Below are 25,220 nucleotides of genomic sequence, written 5' to 3' on the forward strand. Positions count from 1 at the left end.
TAATGCATTGCAGTGCTGGGGTCCTAGGTTCGAATCCAGCCAAGGACAACATCTGCAGTTTCGAGTTTGTATGTTCTCCCTATGTATACGTGCGTTTCCTCCGGGGACTCCGGTTTCCTCCCTCACTTCAAAGACATACTGATAGGGAACTTAGATTGTGAGACCCATTGGGGACAGTAGGATGGTAATGTCTGTAAAGCACTGCGGAAAATAGTAGCGCTATATAAGTGCATAAAGTAAATAAATTAAATGCTTACTTCTCTTTTAAAGCAGATGTCCAGCATTGCCATTAGCTCAGAACTGGCAGAAACCAGCGGAGCCCAGGTGCACTCATCTACTAGTTGGACAAATCTGACAAGTTGTCTTCATGTAAGAATTAGAGCCAAAGCAAAAAGCCAAGTGACTCGACTAGACATGAAAACATAGGAACTGAAATGCAGAAAAATGGCATTCAGTGCTCTGGACTAATGAGTCAAAATTTTCAATACAGTTTTTGGCTGTAACACAAGGCAGTTTGTTCATCATAGGACTGGAGAGTGATACAATACAGAGTGTCTATAGGTACGGTGGGGGTTCCTTGAAAGAATAGGCTGAATTTCAGCAAATGAAGTTGGGGATTTGGTCAGGAATCAGATTTTACTGTGTCCTCAATGTTGAGAAATGCAAACAGATATTCATCATGCAATTTAATCAGGGAGGCTTCAAAATGATGTGCTAATGTAGGCAGAATATAACTGTATGACTTATATCTCCCTGCCTGTCGCCATTCGCGCTAAATAATGACTTTTACAAAATACAAATGAGCCTCTATGTGCTAGTGGGGCATTGCTGCAGCACCTAGAGGCTCTGTTCTCTCACCATTTGGCACGCCGTTGTAAAGGCGATTGACATACTCGGTCTCCTCCGTGCTCCGCAAATCCCACGCCTGCGCCGTCCATTTTAGTATTAGGCACAGGCACAGTGAGTGAAGGACGCTCGCCTGCTTATATACTAAGGGGTAGGCAACTTTCCTATTGGTTGCTAGGGATGTTGTTAAGCTGAGACAAAGACATTCCAGCCTTATCATTGGCCCACAAGCAAGAAGGGAGGTTACTGATGAAAACAAATCTAGAATATTCGAGAATACAAATATATATCACTATATTATAAATATTAGCAAATTCTCGAAGTGGCGATATTCACGATTAAAATTCTTGATTCGAATATTCATGCCCAACACTAAAGATGAATTGAATTTAACAAACGTGATTCGCTCTGAAGGTCACACAGTTAAGCAACATATATGATATGTTTAATAAACACCAAAAATATACAGAATAAACAAAAATTTAAGTGAAAATAAAAATAAGAAATTAGCGAATATCTCAAAAATTTGATTACATTTTTCAAAAATAATTGCTCCGAATCACATTAAAAATGACTATTTCCTGGCTGCAGAGAGCCTTTATAGTGGTATAGAACACTGTGCTTTGCAGTAACATGCAGATAACAGGCGTACCTCTTAGAATCACTGCACACTTCACTTATTTGGGGAGTTACGGGGCCAAAACTGACCAAATAACTCAGTCTTACAGGCCAATGTTAGTGTCAAGAAGAAGCGCACTCCTTTTACACCGTCAACAGCTGAATCCACATAGATGTCTACAGATCCTGTTCTATTAAACGCTTATACAAGTAGAGCCCCCTGACAGAGTGGAGAGGGTGTTATCAGTAAGTTTGTGATGATGTCGCTAATTATTTTGCCCTCTGATCCATCAGAACAATAACCCCCAAAAAACAGATCCTGTCTGTGGAACATCCGCCTTCACTCAGTCAGCATTTGGTCATTATTCCATCAGTATTGCAGGAGTCGATCCAAAACAGAGATGATACGTGAATGGAAAATTTGCATGTCTTCTGTGTTTTGTACCCACTCCTGCTTTTGGCTACCAAATCATAAGCCAATTCTGATGCAAAATAGGGGCCACGTCATGTAAGCCTTACAGCTGTTAAATAGACAGGATCCTTTGTGCGGCTCATTTTTTCTTCCTTCTGACAGATCAAAAAGAACGGTGAAATAAATTAGGATGTCAGTCAGGCCGAAAGGCAAAATAGTGGCCCAGTCATGAAGTGGGTAGGATGAGAACAGCATAAGCTAAGCAGTTCACAGAGTGGCCCTATGATGTAGTGTGGAGGTGGCAGCAGCATTAGGAGGCCATAGAGTGGCACAATGACCGAGTTTAGAGGTGGCGGCAGCATCAGGAGGAGGCCACAGGGTGGCATAATGACAGTGTGGCGGTGGCAGCAGCAGCTGCATCAGGAGGAGGCCACAGAGTGGCACAATGACAGAGTGTGGAGGTGGCAGCAACAGCACCATCAGGAGGAGGCCACAGGGTGGCACAATGACAGAGTGTGGAGGTGGCAGCAGCATCATCAGTGGCAAGGTGACAGTGTTGAGGTAGCAGCAACACCAGGAGACCATAGAGTGGCAAGGTGACATATTGAAGAGGTGGTAGCATCAGGAGACTACAGAAAGGCAAGCTGACATAGTGTGGCAGGCAGCAGCATCAGTAGACCACAGAGTGGGGAGGTAGGTGGCCATACCAGTACCAGCTGAAGATGGTAGGTTAAAGAAAGAGCACTTGGCATCAGATGTGTGGCATCAGGCGGGTGGCAGCATCAGAATAGTAGCTGAAGCAGGTAGCTAGAAGAAAATTGGTCTCTTTTGTCAAAGTGTTGGTGTGTCACCATGGATGATCTAGTCTGATGCATCAGGCATTGGTGGGTGATAATCCTGGCTGATCCACTTCTGATCTGATTTATCTTCACAAAAGGTCAGGCTCTCCACATTTTGGGTGGACAGGTGAGTGCTTCTTGGGGTAACTATGGCCCCTGCCGCACTAAAGACCCGCTCTGATGCCACACTACTGGCCGGGCAAGACAGCTTTTAAAGAGCAGACTCTGCCAGTTGTGGCCACAAATCCAGTTTGGCTGCCCAGTAGTCCAGCGGATCACCAATGTGGGGTGGAAGAGTGCTGTCCAAGTATGCCACCACCTGCTGGTTCAGGTCCTGCTCCAGGTCTAGCTGCTACTGCTGATGGTGATTAGTTGCTTTACTAGGCGGGTGAAGAAAGCTGCTCATCAGCGACTCTAGAATCAAGTTTCCGCTGATGGAGCTGGAACTGCTTCTACCCCCCCCCACCCTGCCACAGAAGCCATGGCAGAGGAACGTGAGCGCAGAGGGCCCCCTCAGTCAGACCTGCAAAAGAATGGACAATGGCACAGATAGACAGTGGACAACTGACTACATAGAATGTTTCTATAGTAGTTCAGTTTGTCCTCCCTCTCAGCGGGTGCAAAAAAAGGCCCCCATTTTGGGCCGGTAGCGAGGGTCCAACAAGGTGGAGAACCAGAAGTCATCCCTCTGCTGAATGGTGACAATTTGTGACACCGCCGTGCCCTGCACATGTGGTTTGCTGGAGGAGCACTATAAATTGTCACTGTAGTGGAGACTGAGGACACAGTGGAGGATGAGGAAGCAGAGGCGGACATTGTCGCAGGACCAACGGCGTGAGAACATGGAGGCGAAAGCTGCATCACCTGGCCAAGCTGGTGGTGTGGCTATGCAGGAAACACATTCACCCAGTGAGCCGTAAAGGACATGAATTGTCCCTGACTATAATTACAGCTCCACGCGTCGGCGCTGCCGTGCACTTTGGCAGAAACCGACAGGCTGAAGGACTGGGCCCACCTTCTGTTCTACATACATGTGCAGGGCTAGTACTGCCTTTTTGGCAAAGAAATTGCGGCTTAATACTCTCCACCTCGGTTCGGCACAAGCCATCATTTTTCTGAACGGTGCAGAGTCCACCACTTGGAAAGGGAGGGACTGCAGCACCAGCAACATGGCAAGGAGCACATTCAGTTTCTGTGCCATTGGATGAGGGCATGCAAACTGTTGTTTCTTGGTAATTGCTTCTGTGATTAATTGCTGATGGAATGATTGATGAGGAGTAGAAGGAGGAGCAGGAGCATCAGGACCAGCAAATGATGGGAAGGACAGACAGCTCTCTTCGGCTGAGGTGGTGGAGCCTTGACTGCCTGAAATCGGGTGCGTGCTACTGGGTGATGCAGCGGTTGAACAGAAAATATATTTTTTGGCCACTAATACAAGTCAAAAAGGGCTGTCATTTTCTTTATTTTCTCACTTCACCACACAACACAAATACTTTTTTGTGTGCCACTAATACATGTCAAAAAAGGCTTTAGAACATACTACTGCACCGCTGAATGGAAAATACATATTTTTTTGCCACTAATACATGCCAAATAAGGCTGTAATTTTCTCACTTCACCACAAAATGGCAAATACTTTTTTTTGTCCCACTAATACACACCACAAAAGGCTTAAAAACATATAACTTCAACGCTGAACGGCAAATAATATATATTTTTTTGCCACTAATACACACTAAAATGGGCTTTAAAACATATAACTGCACAACTGAACGGCAAATAGGCCCTTGTTTTTTTCCACTTACACACACCACAAAAGGCTTTAGAACATATAACTACACCGCTGAACGTCAAATAATATATATATTTTTGCCACTAATACATACGCGCTAAAAAGGGCTTTAGAACATTTAACTGCGCTGCTGAATGGCAAATATATATTTTTTTGCCACTAATACACGCCAAAAAGGGCTGTCATTTTCTCGCTTCACCACACAACAGCAAATACTTTTTGTGCCACTAATACATGCCACAAAAGGCTTTAGAACATATAACTGCACCGCTGAACGGCAAATATATATATTTTTGCCACTAATACATGACAAAAGGGCTTTAGAACATATAACTGCACCACTGAGCAACAAATAATAAATATTTATTTGCCACTAATACATGCCTAAATGGGCTTTAGAGCATATGACTGCTCCTGTCATGAATGTTCCTGTGACAGGTCCCAGGAGATCAGTGAGACTGGCAACACGTGGTTTGATCTGACCGGTTTCTTGTGGATCAATTTGTGTTTGTGTTGTTTTTGGTAATGGACGCACCCCTTGCTTTAGGTGTTGCCTATGTGGTCATTTTACCTTCCTTATTTATTGTGGCTTCTCCCACCATGCTGTGCACTTTATAGCTTCAGTCTTGTGGATTTCGGTGTTTGGATCTAGGCGGAGTTCCTGCGCTTCCATAGCCATTTGAAGTTAAGTACCTTCTTCCCCTTTTGTTTATTGTGTGGGTTTACTTGTGTTACTCTTTTCCCTGTCATTTGTGTTTAGGCCTGAGGGAGACTCTAGTTCGTCCTACCATCTGGAGGAACAGGTTGTCTCTTGTCCTGACATTAGTACCAGGGTCCAAGAGGGTGAGTTAGGACGTTAGGTTCCTGTGTATGAACTTACCTACCTTCGGGGTCAGTTCATACTTGCAGTCAGTCAGGACTTTGATTAGGGTTTCTCTAGAAGGGAATTATGTCATGGGAATTTGTAACGCAAAATACAGGAGTGGGTCAGTTTGGCTCCATTTTTCAAGCTGCTAGAAGTTTCATGAGTTTCTCCTGAGACTGGAGAAATTGGTTGGCATGGCAGAACATTACAATAGCTTTATATGCATATAGAGTCAAGTGCTCCAATATATTCACAATTGCACTAATAGGCAGTGATTAGAATATTTTTTTGCACTGCATGCAACTTCACATTTTAGCAGGTCTGACTACAGATTACTGATTGGTGCACTAAGTATTGTTGTGAACTTGACATTGCTTCCTTCTCATTGACCCACAAGCAAGAAGCAGAGAGGAATCGTGTGTTCAGATGGAAAAAAATGATGAATATTCAATATAACAAATACATAGCACTATATTCTAAATATTCACGAATTCTCGAAGTGGCGATATTCGCAATAAAAAATTCACTATTCGAATATTCTCGCACAACACTTATCCTTACCTCCTTCCTTTGATTCCTGATTTGCTTAACCAGATTATTGGTGCCAAGGTGTTCTCCAAGTTGGACTTAAGGGAGGCATATAATCTTGTCAGGATCAAGGAAGGGGAAGAATGGAAGATGGCTTTTGATACTCCAGAGGGTCTCTTCGAGAACCTGGTCATGCTGTTTGAGTTGACCAATGGTCCTGTGGTTTTTCAGCATTTTGTGAATTACATTTTTCATCACCTTGGGGATGGTTTGTTGTCGTGTATTTGTACGACATACAAATTTATTCTCCAGATGTGGAGACTCATCAGGATCACATTAGACAGGTGTTACAGATCCTAAGAGATAATAAATTGCATTCAAAAAGTGTGTTTTTGATGTACACGAGGTGCAGTTCTTGGGCTACCTGTTGTCATCTTCGGGTTTTTGAATGGATCCAGAGAAAGTCCGTGCTGTATTGGACTGGGATCAACCAGAAAATCTAAAGGCTCTTATGCGGTTTTTGGGGTTCACCAACTATTACCGAAAATGTATTAAGTACTATTCAACAGCGGTGAGACCCTTAACTGACATGACTAACAAAGGGACGGATGTCTCAGTGTGGTCCAATTCGGCATTGCGAGCCTTTTCTGTGGTTAAGGAGTGTTGCGCTTCTGCCCCTATATTGGTGCAGCCAGATGTGTCACAGCCTTTCATTGTGGAGTATGACACATCTGAGGTGGGGGTAGAAGTAGTCTTATCGCAGGGCCCATCACCTGGTAAATGGCGCGCCCATGTGCATTTTTCTCTAAAAACTCTGCGGCAGAGAGAAGTTACGATGCTGGTAACAGAGAGTTGCTGGCCATAAAGTTGGCTTTTGAGGAGTGGCGTCATTGGTTGAAAGGGGTGATTTATCTGATCACGGTGTTCACAGATCACAAAAATCTGGCTTATCTGGAATCGGATAAACGACTAAACCTGAGGCAGGCCAGATGGTCTTTGTTTTTCACCAGATTCAACCTGGGGTTAAGAACGTCAAAGCAGATGCCTTGTCACTTAATTTTCACGGAGGTGGTGATTTTGAAAATCCAAGTCCAATACTCTAGGAGGGGGTGGTGATATCCGCTCTATACCCTGACCTAAAGGTGAAGGTGTTAGAGGCTCAAGGAGAGCCGCCAGATTTTTGTCCATCTGGGAAATTGTTTGTTCCATCTGAATTGCATCACAGGGTGTTTGAGGAACATCACTGTACGGTTCTTACGAGGTTGCGTAAGTGTGTTGAGGACTATATGTCAGCCTGTAGCACTTGTGCACGAGCTAAGGTGACACATACTTCCAGATCTCTACTTCCATTGCCCATCCCGTCCAGACCATGGACTCACTTATCCATGGATTTTATCACTGGTCTACCTAATTCTGCAGGAAAGACAGTGATTCTGGTCGTAGTTGATCCGTTTAGTAAAATGGTGCACTTTATAGCATTGCCTGGCCTAACTAATGCTAAAACTTTTACACAAGTGTTTGTTGATAACATTGTGAAACTACATGGCATTCCCTCTGATGTGGTCTCAGATCGTGGGACTCAGTTTGTTTCCAAATTCTGGAAGACATTCTGTACTAAACTGGGGGTACAACTGTCCTTTTCTTCGGCTTTTCCTCCTCAATCGAACGGACAGACAGAACGCACTAATCAGAATCTGGAGACTTACTTGAGATGTTTTGTATCTGAGAAGCAAGAGGAGTGGTCTTCATTTTTGTCTTTAGCAGAGTTTGCCATAAACAATCGCAGACAGGAGTCCACTGAAAAGTCACAGTTTTTTGGGGTATATGGGTTTCACCCGCAGTTTGGCACATTTTCTGGTTCTGATACTACTGGTATTCCTAAGGAGGAAAGTTTTTCGTCATCATTGTCATCTATATGGCGGAAAATTCAAAATAACTTGAGGAATATGGGCAACAAGTATAAACGTATGGCTGACAGGAAACATATGAATGGACCTAAGAGTGGGTGATTCTGTGTGGCTGTCCACAAGAGACATTAAGTTGAAGGTACCTTCTTGGAAGTTGGATCCAAGGTTTATTGGTCTATATAAGATCACTGCCATTATTAATCCGGTAGCTGTTCGTCTTGAACTTCCTCAGGCTCTGAAAATTCATAATGTGTTCCATAAATCTTTGAAGATATATGTTGATCCTTTGGAACTGTCTTTCTTGCCACCCACTCCTGTCATGGTGGACAGTAGTTTGGAATTTCAGATTGCCAAGATATTTGACTCTCAAGTTCTCCGTAGATCTCAGTATCTTGTTCACTGGAAGGGTTATGGACCAGAGGAAAGGATGCGGGTACCACCATTCGACGTGAATGACAGTCATTTAGTAAAAGCTTTTCACAGGTCACACCCGGATAAGGTCGGTCCTGGATGCCCGGAGGTCACCTGTAAGGGGGGGGGGGGGGGTACAGTCACTGACGTTCCCGTGACAGGTGCCAGGAGATCAGTAAAACTGGCAACACGTGGTTTGATCTGACAGGTTTCTTGTGGATTAATTTGAGTCTGTGTTGTTTCTGTTAATGGCCACACCGCTTGCTTCAGGTGTTGCTTATGTGGTCATTTTACCTTCCCTATTTTTTGTGGCTTCTCCCAGCATGCTGTGTGGTTTATAGCTTCAGTCTTGTTGTGGATTGCTGGTGTTTGGATCTAGGCAGAGTTCCTGTGCTTCCATAGCCATTTGTGCTTCCATTCCCCTTTTGTTTATTGTGTAGGTTTGCTTGTGTTGCTCTCTTCCCTGTCATTTGTGTTTAGGCCTGAGAGAGACTCCCGTTCATCCTACCATTTAAAGGAACAGGTTGTCTCTTTTCTACCTTCGGGTTCATTTCATACTTGCATTCAGTCAGGACTTGGATTAGGAGGTGACCTGCTCCTTTCCCAAGATTCCAGGCCTTTTCCCCTCACCCCTTTCCCTGCTACATTCAGTGCTGGTTTCCATCCCACACTGAAGCATGACAGCGCCGCTGAACTGCAAATTGGCGCCTATTTTTTCCACTTATACACACCACAAAAGGCTTTAGAACATATAACTGCACCGCTGAAGGGCAAATAATATATATGTTTTTGCCACTAATACATGCCAAAAAGGGCTTTAGAACATATAACTGCACTGCTGTAATTTTCTAACTTCACCACACAATGGCTAATAAGCCCCTTTTTTTTTTTTTACACTAATACAAACTAAAAAAATACTTTAGAACATATAACTGCATAAGGGCAATTAAGACGTAAAAATATTTACTTTTAATAAACCCTGTTAATGGCTGTATCAAACAGCACTTGCACCCCAATATCAAGAATGGTTTGCTGGAATTACAGAGCTGTATAATGACAAATTGGATCAGTGCAGCAAGGTGTAAAAGGATTGTTCCTACTACCAAGGCTGTAAACTCCCCTACTGAACCCTGTTCTGCTATAATACTGTGGAATGATTCCTCCCTATCCTTTACCTGAACTTCTATACATCAAAATAAACGTTTTAAAGTATTTTCTACCACTGTCCCTAGTGCCTGCTGACGTCTCTCCCTGCACTAAGTACACTGGAAAATGGCAAAATCCAAGATTGCTGCCACTATTTATAGGGCTGTGACATCACAGGGCTGGCTGGCTGCTGATTGGCTGCATGCATGGCATTGTGGGTGATTCCTCGTTCCCAGAGTTCCTTGCTCCATGTCCTAACACGTGCAGCAGCCATTTTAGGAAAAAATGTGATTCGTTACCACGAAGCGCGAGGAAATTCGGATTCGGTGCAAATCAAATTTTTACTTAAATTCAGAATGAATTCCACTTTGTCAACTTTGATTCGCCCATCTCTAATAAAAATATGCAAAAAACTTCATGTAAATCTTCAAATAAAACCAGTTATGTGCCATAGTCAATCAAATGCCAAGAATATTTACAGGAAAACTAGCCGCTGGGCCATAGTGGTAGTTATAGATCTTGGTATCCCACCTTATATCTACCCCCAGTTTTTGAATACCATATATAAATGTTGAGCTGAATTTATATTATTATTTTGATATTTATATGATTAAAAAGTAGACAATTGTAGTCCCATAATACAGCACAGCTAGCCACTATCCACATAACTCCAAAAGTCCTCAAAGTTCCATGTTGTCATTTCAACATATTTGATCTTTTAGGCAGATATTGTTTATTAAAGGGGTTGTCTGGGTTCAGAGCTGAACCCGGACATACCTCCATTTTCCCCCAGGCAGCCCCCCTGACTTGAGCATCGGAGCAGTTCATGCTCCGATGCTCTCCTTTGCCCTGCGCTTAATCGCACAGGGCAAAGACATTTTCAAGAGCTCCGGTGACATACCGGGCTCTCCATGGGCTGCCAGGGAGCCCGGTGACGTCTCCGGCACTGATGGGCAGACTTTAGCACTGCCCTAGCAAGTAAAACGGCTAGGGCAGCGCTAAGGCATGCCCATCAGAGCCGGTGACGTCACCGAACACACTGCCGGGTGGAAGCTTCCATCCGGCAGTGTGTTATTGTAAACAATAGAGCCCGTACCCTGCGTGATCTAGCGCAGGGTAAGGGAGCGCATTGGAGCACTTTCTTTAAAGTTCTGTGATATGATGAATATTGAAAATTTCAGCCCGCACAACCCCTAGCAGGTGCAGATTGCTATGGCGAAATAGAGATATAAATGTAAAAACACAAAATGCAATCGCACACTGCAACCAGCACTCTGCCCTGCCTTTATGCTGGATGTTGAATAAGACATTGGTGTACATTTTGGCCAAAGCGTAATAAGCCACTCACCGCGTCAAGGTTGCCTTCATGAGTGGTCCCTAACACTAGTTCCTACCTTTTATGGGCCATGACAGCCACATAAAGTCCAGGGAGCGCAGGTACAGCATGCATGCCAAGCACACTCTGCTTTTAACCCCGTCCGGTGCCATTACAGCTTTCATCGGATCCAGGGATTCAAGTACTCACATGCATGCTGAGCCCACTTTATACTTCTCCTGGAGCCTAATGGCTACTGGTAGGTGCTGTATAAGCAGACTCAGTTTTATACTGACTTTAAAACCAGCCTCCAGGGGGCAGATTAACTGGACAGGTGTGCTTGACTGCTTGGAGAACGCCACGCCTCCAATACGTACTACAAAGAGAAAAATATGGAAAATTTCAGCCCGCACAACCCCTAGCAGGTGCAGATTGCTATGGCGAAATAGAGATATAAATGTAAAAACACAAAATGCAATCGCACACTGCAACCAGCACTCTGCCCTGCCTTTATGCTGGATGTATTTATGTGGCTGTCATGGCCCATAAAAGGTAGGAACTAGTGTTAGGGACCACTCATGAAGGCAACCTTGACGCGGTGAATGGCTTATTACGCTTTGGCCAAAATGTACACCAATGCCTTATTCAACATCCAGCATAAAGGCAGGGCAGAGTGCTGGTTGCAGTGTGCGATTGCATTTTGTGTTTTTATATGATGAATATTGCATGAATTAGCAAACTACTAGTGCCAGCAATTCCAGTTCTTTGCCCACAGAGTGTCATCTTCTGAGTAAATATGAATAATTAATCTCAGTCTCACTGTATTCATACATTTATACAATATATTAATTTCTTAAATATTACAATAGTGCATCTCACCCATAAGGATGTTGGTGCTATGTTTTCCATTTGCTTTCTCAGTAGCACTCAGGCTGATCATCTAGCCTTGATGATCAGCTCCAGGGCTAATACCCATTGTATCCATTGTAATATCACAAGACAGCAATTGAAAATTTGGAAGGCCCCAGAGTGCATGCAGAAAGCTTTGGAGCTCAAAGCACAGCAATTGAAAAATCAAACGGAGAACACGGCACTGAAGGATTTTAGTGTGAGATTGTTTCGCAGGGATTAATTATATGAATAAACTAGGGGGACACCAAGGCAATACAACACTCACTGGAACAGGTGGTTTATGGTGGCTTAACCTGTGGTCACAGTTATGTCGGAATTGAAGGACAGAATCATAGTCAGAAAAGTAGAGTATGACAACAAAAAAAATGTTTTTTTAGGTCAACAGTGCAACAGGTACTTTACTAGTCTAGGGATCTGCATGTGTGATCAGGGCCGGTGACAGTCTTCATTTAACTCAGCAGTTTTAAAAGTATGCTTCAGTTAATTTAGCATCCAGCAGAACACAAGGCAACCAAGTTGTGCAATCATGCCACCAAAATAAACTCAAATCTCAAAATTAAAGACCTTGTCCATTTAGGCACTTACTTAAAGGGGTTATCCCATGACTAATGTAAGAAATGAAAATCATACATCTTATAGTACATGACAGCCAATGGCATTGCGGGACACAACTTGCACGCTTCTCATTTACGAATCCCAGGCATAGCCATCTGTATTGCCATTCTCAGGAGAGAGAGAGATGTGTCGGGGATTCAAACCCACAACCTTCTGAATGAGAGGCAAAGCACTTAACCACACAGCCATAAGAGCTGCATAGCCACTGACTGAAAAAATATGAGACTTCTACTGTAGACTCTGTTATAGCTGGCTAAGTGTACATCTATACACATGACAGCTGCCCCAACACACCCAGCACTGCTATATCTTTATATGACAGCTGTCCCAGCACACTCAGCTCTGCTATATCTCTATATATGATAGCTGCCCCAGCACACCCAGCTCTGCTATATCTATACACATGACAGCTGCCCCTGCACACTCAGTTCTGCTATAGATCTATATAGCTATCTACTGTATAGTAATACTTAGAGATATAAAGATGGCAGAGCTGAGTGTGCAGGGGCAGCTGTCATGTGTATAGATGTAGCAGAGCTGGGTGTGCTGGGACAGCTGTCATATAGAAATATAGCAGTGCTGGGTGTGTTGAGGCAGCTGTCATGTGTATAGATGTACACTTAGCCAGCTATGACAGAGTCTACAGTAGAAGTCTCATATTTTTTCAGTCAGTGGCTATGCAGCTCTTATGGCTGTGTGGTTAAGTGCTTTGCCTCTGATACAGAAGGTCGTGGGTTTGAGCAGAAAGTTTTCTGAAATACACATGCACTGACTCCATATATGGACATACAGCGCGGGACACAGGAAGAGGCTGCATCGCATCGCTGTCATGAAGGTAAGTATGTTTTTTTTATACCCGACTGTTACTGCCACATGGGGGGAGCAGGAGGCACTTGATACTGGTACATGGAGGGGTTGGCACCTGATACTGGCACATGGGGGGGGGTTGGCACTGATACTGGCACATGGGGGGAAGCAGAGAGGCACTTGATACTGGCACATGGGGGGTTGGCACTATGATACTGGCACATGGGGGGGAGGAGAGAGGCACTTGATACTGGCACATTGGGGGGGGAGATGGCACTATGATACTGGGACATGTGGGGGGGGGAGAGGCACTTGATACTTGCACATGATGGGGGGGCATCTATGGGGACACTTACTGGCACATTATTGGGGGGCATTATGGGGGACACTAGACCGGCAGCCTATCAGAGGCCGGAGACTCACGGCATCTACTGGAGCATTTTATACTGGTACATTATGAGGGGCACTAGCAGGAAGGGGGGAGAGGAGTGCTATGGGTCAATTTACTGGGGGCACTATATAGGGGTATTTTATACTGGGGCATTATGGGGGCACTATGGGGACATTAGCTGAATTGGGGGCATTACAAGGGGGTATTTTTGCACTGTCACATTAAAAGGAGAATTATTTCTACGGGGGGAGGGCATTATGGTGGGCTTTATTACTCCCCCATGGTATGGCCCCCTAGTAGCAGCACCAGCCTCTCCCTGCTCTGCGACCCCTCTGCCCCTTCTCCAAATCCTTATTATGAAATATTTCTCATTAGGATAAAACACAACATCAGCTCCGCCGAGCCCCCCAGCCAAGTGTTGAAGTGCTGTCCGAGATCCCCAAGGGCCAAGCCAAGTAATTGTATGTTTTCCTGTGAAATATGTTTGCTATACACATATAGCATACACTGTGGCACACAATATACAGTATACCGCTACACTGTGTAGTCTGTTCTATAAGCACCATTGTTTTGTGGCGGCGGACAGAAAATGATCTGGAAGTGCCGCTCCCGAGACCAGGCTCTGACTGCTAGGGGGGTCCCTGCTGAGCTAATGGATGCCCCCCCTATGGCAGTAGCACCACCATAGCCCCCATATATGGCAAAAAAATTATTGCTTCGAAGGGGGGGGGGGGGTGACTCCATTTTCTACCGTACCGGGTGACACCAGCCCTAACAACGCCACTGCACTGGAAAGGAAGAGGAAATACCCTCCTACCCACCCATGATCCCTAGCCCTGAATGTCAGCATTTCTAAATTACTGGCCTTTGAAATGCTGTCATTCCGTCTGGTGGAAACGGATAGTTTTAAATGCCTTATGGCGGAGGCTGTCCCACAGTACGTTGATCCCAGCCCCCAGAACTTTTCCAGGCGTGCCATCCCTTCCCTGCACAACCAAGTGGGGGACAAAATCAGGTGTGCACTGCGCAACGCCATCTGTGGCAAGGTGCACCTCACTACGGATACGTAGACCAGTAAACACGGTCAGGGACGTTATATCTCCATAACAGCACACTGGGTAAATGCAGTGGTGACTGGGCCTGAGGCAGACAGCAGTTTGGCGCATGTCCTTCCACCACAGAGGATTGCAGGGTGCTTCAGTTTGCCTCCTGTTGCTTCCTCCTCCTACTCTGCTTCCTCATCCTCTACCACCTCCTCATCCGGTCAGCGTAACACCTTCACCACCAACTTCGGCACAGCCAGGGGTAAACGACAGCAGGCAGTTTTAAAACGTATCTGTTTGGGGGACAAACCCCACACCGCGCAGGAGCTGTGGACGGGCCTTGAACAACAGACCGATGAGTGGTTGGTGCCAGTGAGCCTTAAGCCGAGCCTGGTGGTGTGCGGTAATGGGCAAAATCTCGTAGCAGCTCTGGGACTAGCCGGTTTGATGCACATCCCTTGCCTGGCGCATGTGCTGAATTTGGTGGTGCAGAGATTCCTTAAAAATTACCCCGATATGTCAAAGCTGCTGCATAAAGTGCGGGCCGTCTGTATGCGCTTTCGGCGTTCTCACCCTGCTGCTGCTCGCCTGTCAGCGCTGCAGCATAAATTTGGTCTTCCTGCTCACCGCCTCATATGCGACGTGCCCACAAGGTGGAACTCCACCTTGCACATGCTGGCCAGACAGTGCGAGCAGCAGCAGGCGATAGTGGAGTTTCAGCTGCAGCACGCACGGGTGAGTCGCTCTGCAGAACAACACCACTATACCACCAATGACTGGGCCTCCATGCGACACCTGTGTTCCTTGTCGCGCTGTTTTGAGTACTCCACCAACATGGCCAGTGCCGATAACGCAGTTCTCATCGTAACTATCACACTTCTATGCCTCCTTGAAAAAACGCTGCTGGCGATGATGGAAGAGGATGTGGCACAGGAGGAGGAAGAGGGATCATTTCGTAGGGTTTCCGGCCAGTCATTCACAAGTGGCTCCGAGGTTGGATTCCTGCACCCACAAACGCCAGGTACACAATTGTCCACCCAGAGCAGCCTGGCACACATGAGCAATTACATGCTGCAGTGTCTCCGCAACGACCGGCGGATTCCCGTTACAAGGACAACGTACCGTCCTTAACTCCCTCACTGGAGCGTGATCGTAAGATGCGCGAGTGTAAGTGTAGACGCGCTGCTGGTGGCATTCCCACCTGACAGCGGGGGCACAGTGGAAGCACAAGGCGAAGGCAAAGGACGAGGAAGAGGTTGCCAACGCAGCTGGGGCACCGCCAGCACCTCAGAAGGCAGGGTTAGCATGGCCGAAATTTGGAAAAGCTTTGTCAGCACACCACAACAAACAGCACCACCAGCTGATATGGGAAGTCTTAACAGGAGGCAGCATTTCACCAACATGGTGGAGCAGTATGTGTGCACTTGCCTACACATACTGAATGACAGGTCTGCCCCCTTCAACTTCTGGGTCTCTAAATTGGGCACATGGTCTGAGCTTGCCCTTTACACCTTGAAGGTGCTGGCCTGCCCTGCAGCCAGGGTATTATCTGAACATGTGTTTAGCGCGGCAGGGGGCGTCATCACAGACAAGCACAGCCGCCTGTCCACAGCCAATGTGGACAAGCTCACGGTCATTAAAATGAACCAGGCATGGATCCCACAGGCCTTGTCCGTACCTTTTGCAGAATAGACATGTATACCGGCCTTAACCAGCCATTGTTATACTGCAGCACAATTGCTCATTCTTGTATTTTTGATATTTCACACTCTTTTGGAGTGTACCCTAATAAAAAATAAAAATAAAAACAAAAAGCAGTGTAGGCTGGTCACAGTTATGTCGGAATTGAAGGACAGAATCATAGTCAGAAAAGTAGAGTATGACAACAAAAAAAATGTTTTTTTAGGTCAACAGTGCAACAGGTACTTTACTAGTCTAGGGATCTGCATGTGTGATCAGGGCCGGTGACAGTCTTCATTTAACTCAGCAGTTTTAAAAGTATGCTTCAGTTAATTTAGCATCCAGCAGAACACAAGGCAACCAAGTTGTGCAATCATGCCACCAAAATAAACTCAAATCTCAAAATTAAAGACCTTGTCCATTTAGGCACTTACTTAAAGGGGTTATCCCATGACTAATGTAAGAAATGAAAATCATACATCTTATAGTACATGACAGCCAATGGCATTGCGGGACACAACTTGCACGCTTCTCATTTACGAATCCCAGGCATAGCCATCTGTATTGCCATTCTCAGGAGAGAGAGAGATGTGTCGGGGATTCAAACCCACAACCTTCTGAATGAGAGGCAAAGCACTTAACCACACAGCCATAAGAGCTGCATAGCCACTGACTGAAAAAATATGAGACTTCTACTGTAGACTCTGTTATAGCTGGCTAAGTGTACATCTATACACATGACAGCTGCCCCAACACACCCAGCACTGCTATATCTTTATATGACAGCTGTCCCAGCACACTCAGCTCTGCTATATCTCTATATATGATAGCTGCCCCAGCACACCCAGCTCTGCTATATCTATACACATGACAGCTGCCCCTGCACACTCAGTTCTGCTATAGATCTATATAGCTATCTACTGTATAGTAATACTTAGAGATATAAAGATGGCAGAGCTGAGTGTGCAGGGGCAGCTGTCATGTGTATAGATGTAGCAGAGCTGGGTGTGCTGGGACAGCTGTCATATAGAAATATAGCAGTGCTGGGTGTGTTGAGGCAGCTGTCATGTGTATAGATGTACACTTAGCCAGCTATGACAGAGTCTACAGTAGAAGTCTCATATTTTTTCAGTCAGTGGCTATGCAGCTCTTATGGCTGTGTGGTTAAGTGCTTTGCCTCTGATACAGAAGGTCGTGGGTTTGAGCAGAAAGTTTTCTGAAATACACATGCACTGACTCCATATATGGACATACAGCGCGGGACACAGGAAGAGGCTGCATCGCATCGCTGTCATGAAGGTAAGTATGTTTTTTTTATACCCGACTGTTACTGCCACATGGGGGGAGCAGGAGGCACTTGATACTGGTACATGGAGGGGTTGGCACCTGATACTGGCACATGGGGGGGGGTTGGCACTGATACTGGCACATGGGGGGAAGCAGAGAGGCACTTGATACTGGCACATGGGGGGTTGGCACTATGATACTGGCACATGGGGGGGAGGAGAGAGGCACTTGATACTGGCACATTGGGGGGGGAGATGGCACTATGATACTGGGACATGTGGGGGGGGGAGAGGCACTTGATACTTGCACATGATGGGGGGGCATCTATGGGGACACTTACTGGCACATTATTGGGGGGCATTATGGGGGACACTAGACCGGCAGCCTATCAGAGGCCGGAGACTCACGGCATCTACTGGAGCATTTTATACTGGTACATTATGAGGGGCACTAGCAGGAAGGGGGGAGAGGAGTGCTATGGGTCAATTTACTGGGGGCACTATATAGGGGTATTTTATACTGGGGCATTATGGGGGCACTATGGGGACATTAGCTGAATTGGGGGCATTACAAGGGGGTATTTTTGCACTGTCACATTAAAAGGAGAATTATTTCTACGGGGGGAGGGCATTATGGTGGGCTTTATTACTCCCCCATGGTATGGCCCCCTAGTAGCAGCACCAGCCTCTCCCTGCTCTGCGACCCCTCTGCCCCTTCTCCAAATCCTTATTATGAAATATTTCTCATTAGGATAAAACACAACATCAGCTCCGCCGAGCCCCCCAGCCAAGTGTTGAAGTGCTGTCCGAGATCCCCAAGGGCCAAGCCAAGTAATTGTATGTTTTCCTGTGAAATATGTTTGCTATACACATATAGCATACACTGTGGCACACAATATACAGTATACCGCTACACTGTGTAGTCTGTTCTATAAGCACCATTGTTTTGTGGCGGCGGACAGAAAATGATCTGGAAGTGCCGCTCCCGAGACCAGGCTCTGACTGCTAGGGGGGTCCCTGCTGAGCTAATGGATGCCCCCCCTATGGCAGTAGCACCACCATAGCCCCCATATATGGCAAAAAAATTATTGCTTCGAAGGGGGGGGGGGGGTGACTCCATTTTCTACCGTACCGGGTGACACCAGCCCTAACAACGCCACTGCACTGGAAAGGAAGAGGAAATACCCTCCTACCCACCCATGATCCCTAGCCCTGAATGTCAGCATTTCTAAATTACTGGCCTTTGAAATGCTGTCATTCCGTCTGGTGGAAACGGATAGTTTTAAATGCCTTATGGCGGAGGCTGTCCCACAGTACGTTGATCCCAGCCCCCAGAACTTTTCCAGGCGTGCCATCCCTTCCCTGCACAACCAAGTGGGGGACAAAATCAGGTGTGCACTGCGCAACGCCATCTGTGGCAAGGTGCACCTCACTACGGATACGTAGACCAGTAAACACGGTCAGGGACGTTATATCTCCATAACAGCACACTGGGTAAATGCAGTGGTGACTGGGCCTGAGGCAGACAGCAGTTTGGCGCATGTCCTTCCACCACAGAGGATTGCAGGGTGCTTCAGTTTGCCTCCTGTTGCTTCCTCCTCCTACTCTGCTTCCTCATCCTCTACCACCTCCTCATCCGGTCAGCGTAACACCTTCACCACCAACTTCGGCACAGCCAGGGGTAAACGACAGCAGGCAGTTTTAAAACGTATCTGTTTGGGGGACAAACCCCACACCGCGCAGGAGCTGTGGACGGGCCTTGAACAACAGACCGATGAGTGGTTGGTGCCAGTGAGCCTTAAGCCGAGCCTGGTGGTGTGCGGTAATGGGCAAAATCTCGTAGCAGCTCTGGGACTAGCCGGTTTGATGCACATCCCTTGCCTGGCGCATGTGCTGAATTTGGTGGTGCAGAGATTCCTTAAAAATTACCCCGATATGTCAAAGCTGCTGCATAAAGTGCGGGCCGTCTGTATGCGCTTTCGGCGTTCTCACCCTGCTGCTGCTCGCCTGTCAGCGCTGCAGCATAAATTTGGTCTTCCTGCTCACCGCCTCATATGCGACGTGCCCACAAGGTGGAACTCCACCTTGCACATGCTGGCCAGACAGTGCGAGCAGCAGCAGGCGATAGTGGAGTTTCAGCTGCAGCACGCACGGGTGAGTCGCTCTGCAGAACAACACCACTATACCACCAATGACTGGGCCTCCATGCGACACCTGTGTTCCTTGTCGCGCTGTTTTGAGTACTCCACCAACATGGCCAGTGCCGATAACGCAGTTCTCATCGTAACTATCACACTTCTATGCCTCCTTGAAAAAACGCTGCTGGCGATGATGGAAGAGGATGTGGCACAGGAGGAGGAAGAGGGATCATTTCGTAGGGTTTCCGGCCAGTCATTCACAAGTGGCTCCGAGGTTGGATTCCTGCACCCACAAACGCCAGGTACACAATTGTCCACCCAGAGCAGCCTGGCACACATGAGCAATTACATGCTGCAGTGTCTCCGCAACGACCGGCGGATTCCCGTTACAAGGACAACGTACCGTCCTTAACTCCCTCACTGGAGCGTGATCGTAAGATGCGCGAGTGTAAGTGTAGACGCGCTGCTGGTGGCATTCCCACCTGACAGCGGGGGCACAGTGGAAGCACAAGGCGAAGGCAAAGGACGAGGAAGAGGTTGCCAACGCAGCTGGGGCACCGCCAGCACCTCAGAAGGCAGGGTTAGCATGGCCGAAATTTGGAAAAGCTTTGTCAGCACACCACAACAAACAGCACCACCAGCTGATATGGGAAGTCTTAACAGGAGGCAGCATTTCACCAACATGGTGGAGCAGTATGTGTGCACTTGCCTACACATACTGAATGACAGGTCTGCCCCCTTCAACTTCTGGGTCTCTAAATTGGGCACATGGTCTGAGCTTGCCCTTTACACCTTGAAGGTGCTGGCCTGCCCTGCAGCCAGGGTATTATCTGAACATGTGTTTAGCGCGGCAGGGGGCGTCATCACAGACAAGCACAGCCGCCTGTCCACAGCCAATGTGGACAAGCTCACGGTCATTAAAATGAACCAGGCATGGATCCCACAGGCCTTGTCCGTACCTTTTGCAGAATAGACATGTATACCGGCCTTAACCAGCCATTGTTATACTGCAGCACAATTGCTCATTCTTGTATTTTTGATATTTCACACTCTTTTGGAGTGTACCCTAATAAAAAATAAAAATAAAAACAAAAAGCAGTGTAGGCTACCTCCTCCTCCTCCACTGCCGCTTTCACCTACACCGCCACATCCACCTCCTTCTCAACCTCCTACTCCATGTGGACCCCATCCTCCTAGATCAAGTCATTTCCCTATCCAGTTTTGTTAATATAGCACTTGCCATGCTCTTAACCACATTTTGCAGCCATTTGCAGCCCTCTAGCCCTTTCCATTACTTTTTTTACAGCCATTTTAGTGCTCCAAAGTTTGGGTCCCCATTGACTTCAATGGGGTTCCGGCTCAAGTTCGGGTCCCGAACTCGAACTTTTTTGTGAAGTTCGGTCGAACCTGAACATCCAGGTGTCCACTCAACTCTAACAATAAATTAAAAGCTGTTTTTTGATACTACTAAGGCTACTTTCACACTTGCATTTTCTGTGGATCCGTCTTGTATCTGCACAGACAGATCCGCACCAATAATGCAAACACTTGTATCTGTTAATAACAGATCCATTTGCATTATTCATAAAAAAAAAAAAGTCAAAGTCAAAACGGATCCGTCTTGACTTACATTGAAAGTCAGTGGGGGACGGATCCGTTTTCAATTGCACCATATTGTGTCAGTGAAAAACAGATCTGTCCCCATTGACTTACATTGTAAGTCTAGACGGATCTGTTTGGCTCCGCATACTCAGTCAGACGGTCACCAAAATGCTGCAAGCTGCGTTTTAGTGACCATCTAAAAAACGCAACGGAGACCAAACGCAGCCAAATTGATGTATTCTGAACAGATCCTTATCCATTCAGAATGCATTGGGGCTGAACTGATCCATTTTGGGCCGCTTGTGGGAGCCCTGAAACAGATCACACAAGCGGACCCAGAAATGCCAGTGTGAAAGTAGCCTAAGTACTAATATACTCTTATGATCCCGAAAACAGCAAGCAAATCATACCTGGCTGCTAAAATGTCTTACATATAAGAGGTTTAATAACAAAAGAAACCCAACAAACTAAACAAATGTCACAGATCAGCAGATGTGAACCCACTGTGCCACTGACTGGCTATGCTCTGGAGGGACGTGTCTAAGCAACTACCTGGTCTTCACTAGAGCCTCAGATGGTGAGGATGGACTTGAGCCGTTTAGGGTAGTTGCCAGGGGCTACTCCAGAGCAACCACCAAGTCAGTAGGAGCTGGTCCAGGCAGACCAGAGGATACCTGGGTAGGTACCGCAAGTACAAGTGTAGTCAGATGGCAGAGATGCTACCAGGAGCGACGATGCAGGACCAAAGGATAGGCAGAGACGAAGTCAGACAGGCAGAGGATCAGGGCAGGCGGCACAACAGGAGAGACTAATCAAACAGGCAGGGATCAGGCGATAAGTGAAGTCCAGAAACAAAGTATAAGTCAGTAGCACCAGTGGTTGTCAGTCTTTTTTATCAAAAGACAAGGACCTTAACACAGGGATCTAGGAGAAGGGCTAAACCACTTAAATACCTGCAGGAGAGCCAGGATTGGTCAGCGAGGTCACCTGACCTAACCAAGCCTGCCGAGGGAGTGATGGATGTGTGCCGCCCCTAGAGCAGGGTAACAGCCGAACTCAGGCTGTGTCCAGGGCTGAATAGAAGCAATATCCTCAGAAGCAATATCACTTATACAAACACATTGTCCCGGACTGCAGAGGTAATCGGGGGAACAGCGGCGCACCGCAGCCGCTGTTACAACAGAACATCAAAATGTCTCTCAATTGTAGGTCTGCTTGGCAACTTATTTAGAGTATGTAAATATTGGGAATAACGGGAATAGAAAATGAGGTATGAAATTAAAAAAATATATAAATTTTAATTCTTTAATTATTGAAATTGGTAAACTCTAGTGTCATCAATACACAACACTAGCCACATACTGTCAAGTTCAGTACGGGTAAACACATAGGGGGTCATTAATTATACTTAAATACACCTATATTAGGTGAATTTCAGGCATGGATGGCCGCACAATGGTTAGTTGCTCGCTATCTGTGACTTCTCCCCATTCACGACAGATCTAAAATTGTGGGCATGGTGAGGGTAGGAAGGGGAGAGGCTGGCAGGACCATCTCATTTACTATTTTCTAAGCCTGGTTTAGTTGTAGAAAAAGGTCCAAATGTAAGACAGCAAGGAAGCCTGCGCCTCTTCATAACTTTTTCATGCACCATCCTCTGTTGTAAGTATAGAATGTACTTACCTGTGATGATATTGCATGTCCAAGGTGATGATTTCTGGGCCAAAATTACTACTGGTATTTTTATGTCCTATTCATACAGTAGGTTCCTTTTTAAACAGTGTAGTGCAAATAAAGGTATTTACTGCCTTTGTGTTGCCATAGAGGGCAACTGGTGTATCATACTAGCCTAAATACCCCTAGCTTTGTTTATCTTCCAGACATACCATATTTTTGTCCAAAAAAAGTTATTAGACTTATGAGGGAACAGAGAAGCCAGGGAAGGTACAAAAACAGTTGATACGGGGCTAATCAATGAACGGATACCCAAAGCACTTTGAATTGTTGTAATGCTGGGTACGAATGCCTTGCAATCAGTGGTCTTGGCCATGGATCTGGGCAGCGGCCTGTTCGGTATATGTGCAATAACATATACCATAGATGCCACACATGTGAAACAGCAGATAGAAGCCAGAGAATACCATGGTATGCAACGGACTTATGAGCAATATTTTTCTACTATTTTCAGATTATTTGTTATATTTAATCTTTTCAACATCTCAAAATCAGTCAGTATATAACTGTAGTTCATGTAGTTTGATTGCTGGAAAAGGTGACAATTATTGTAACAACCCTGGTGTATATTTGATGGCACATATATACAAATACCCACTGTAACCACCTGGATGTTATTCAGTTGTTTTCAATATCCCATCGATGTATTTACAGAGGTTAAGGATATTTGTGTCAGCAATCTTGCCTGATACATATGAAGCCAAATAGTTAAAATGATATATTACATTTCTTTACTACAGTCAAGCCTTGTAATTTAGATCTGTTTCCTTTTTCTCATGCAAACTGAGCTAACATTTAGGATGTAATACCTGTGATTTTTCTACATGACCTGACATTTTACTTAGCATTTAAGATCTCACAACAAGATGTCGAGTCTCACTAAAGATATATTACAGCAGATGGCTAGTATGTCTTCAGTGCAACTGGGTGTTCATTTCCAAATCTGCAGCATGGAACTGAAAATGTCAAAAATAAATTACGTTTTATTTTGTTATGGTGGAAGTGTTTTCATTAACCCCTTAAGGACCCTGCCATTTTTTACCTTAAGGACCAGGCAATTTTTTGCAGATCTGAAATGTTTCACTTTATGTGGTAATAACTTTAAAAACGCTTTTATTTATCCAAGCCACTATGAAAATGTTTTCTCATTACATATTGTACTTGATGACAGTGGTAAATTTGACTCAAAATATTTCATTTTTATTTATAAAAAAATACCAAATTTACCAAAAATTTAGAAAAATTCACAATTTTCAAAATTTACATTTATTTGCTTTTAAAACAGATAGTGATACCTCCAAAAATAGTTATTACTTTACATTTCCCATATGTCTACTTCATGTTTGGACCATTTTGTAAATGACATTTTCTTTTTTTGGGACGTTAGAAGGCTTCGATATTTAGAAGCAAATTTCCAAAACCCATTTTTTTAAGAACCAGTTCAAGTCTGAAGTCAATTTGTGAGGCTTATACAATAAAACTACACATAAATGACCCCCATTTTAGAAACTCCACCCCTCAAGGTATTCAAAACTGATTTTACTAACTTTCTTAACCCTTTAGGTGTTCCACAAAAATTAAAAGGAAATGTAGATGAATTATCAGAATTTCAATTTTTGGGCAGATTTTCCATTTTAATCCTTTTTTTTCTTTAACAAAGCAATGGTTAACAGCCAGAAAAACTCTATATTTATTACCCTGATTCTGTAGTTTACAGAAACACCCCATATGTGGTTGTAAACTGCTGTACGGGCACATGACAGGGCACAGAAGGAAATGAACGGCATATGGTTTTTGGAGGGAAGATTTCACTGGAATAAATTTAAGTTGCCATGTTACATTTGAAAACCCCTAAAGTAGAAACTCTAAACAATTAACTCATTTTGGGAACTATGGGATAAGGTGGCAGTTTTGTTGATACTATTTTAGGGTACATATGATTTTTGGCAATGTAACAAAAAAATAGCTGTTTATAGCCGTTTTTATTTTTTGTTATTTACAATTTTCATCTGACAGGTTAGATCATGTGGTATTTTTATAGAGAAGGTTGTTATGGACACGACAATACCAAATATGACTTCTTTTTTGGTTGTTTGTTTCAGTTTTACATAATAAAGCATTTTGAAACAAAAAAAAAAAATCATGTTTTAGTGTCTCCCTAGTCTGAGAGCCATATTTTTTTTTATTTTTGGGGCGATTGCCATAGGTAGGGTATAATTTTTGCGGAATTATATGACTGTTCGATTGGCACTATTTTGGGGTGCATATGACTTTTTGATCACTTGCTATTACACTTGTAATGTAAAGTGACCAAAAATTGCCTTTTTTACACC

General features: G+C 45.1%; 1 protein-coding gene across 1 annotated transcript in view; it reads right to left on the minus strand.

Moving 5' to 3' along the window:
• Positions 1-25,220, minus strand: part of LOC122945932 (bifunctional heparan sulfate N-deacetylase/N-sulfotransferase 3-like) — a 550,006-nt gene that overhangs the window by 447,455 nt on the left and 77,331 nt on the right. The window lies entirely within an intron of this gene.

Source organism: Bufo gargarizans, chromosome 1 (genome assembly GCF_014858855.1).
Source record: "Bufo gargarizans isolate SCDJY-AF-19 chromosome 1, ASM1485885v1, whole genome shotgun sequence".
NCBI lineage: Eukaryota > Metazoa > Chordata > Amphibia > Anura > Bufonidae > Bufo > Bufo gargarizans.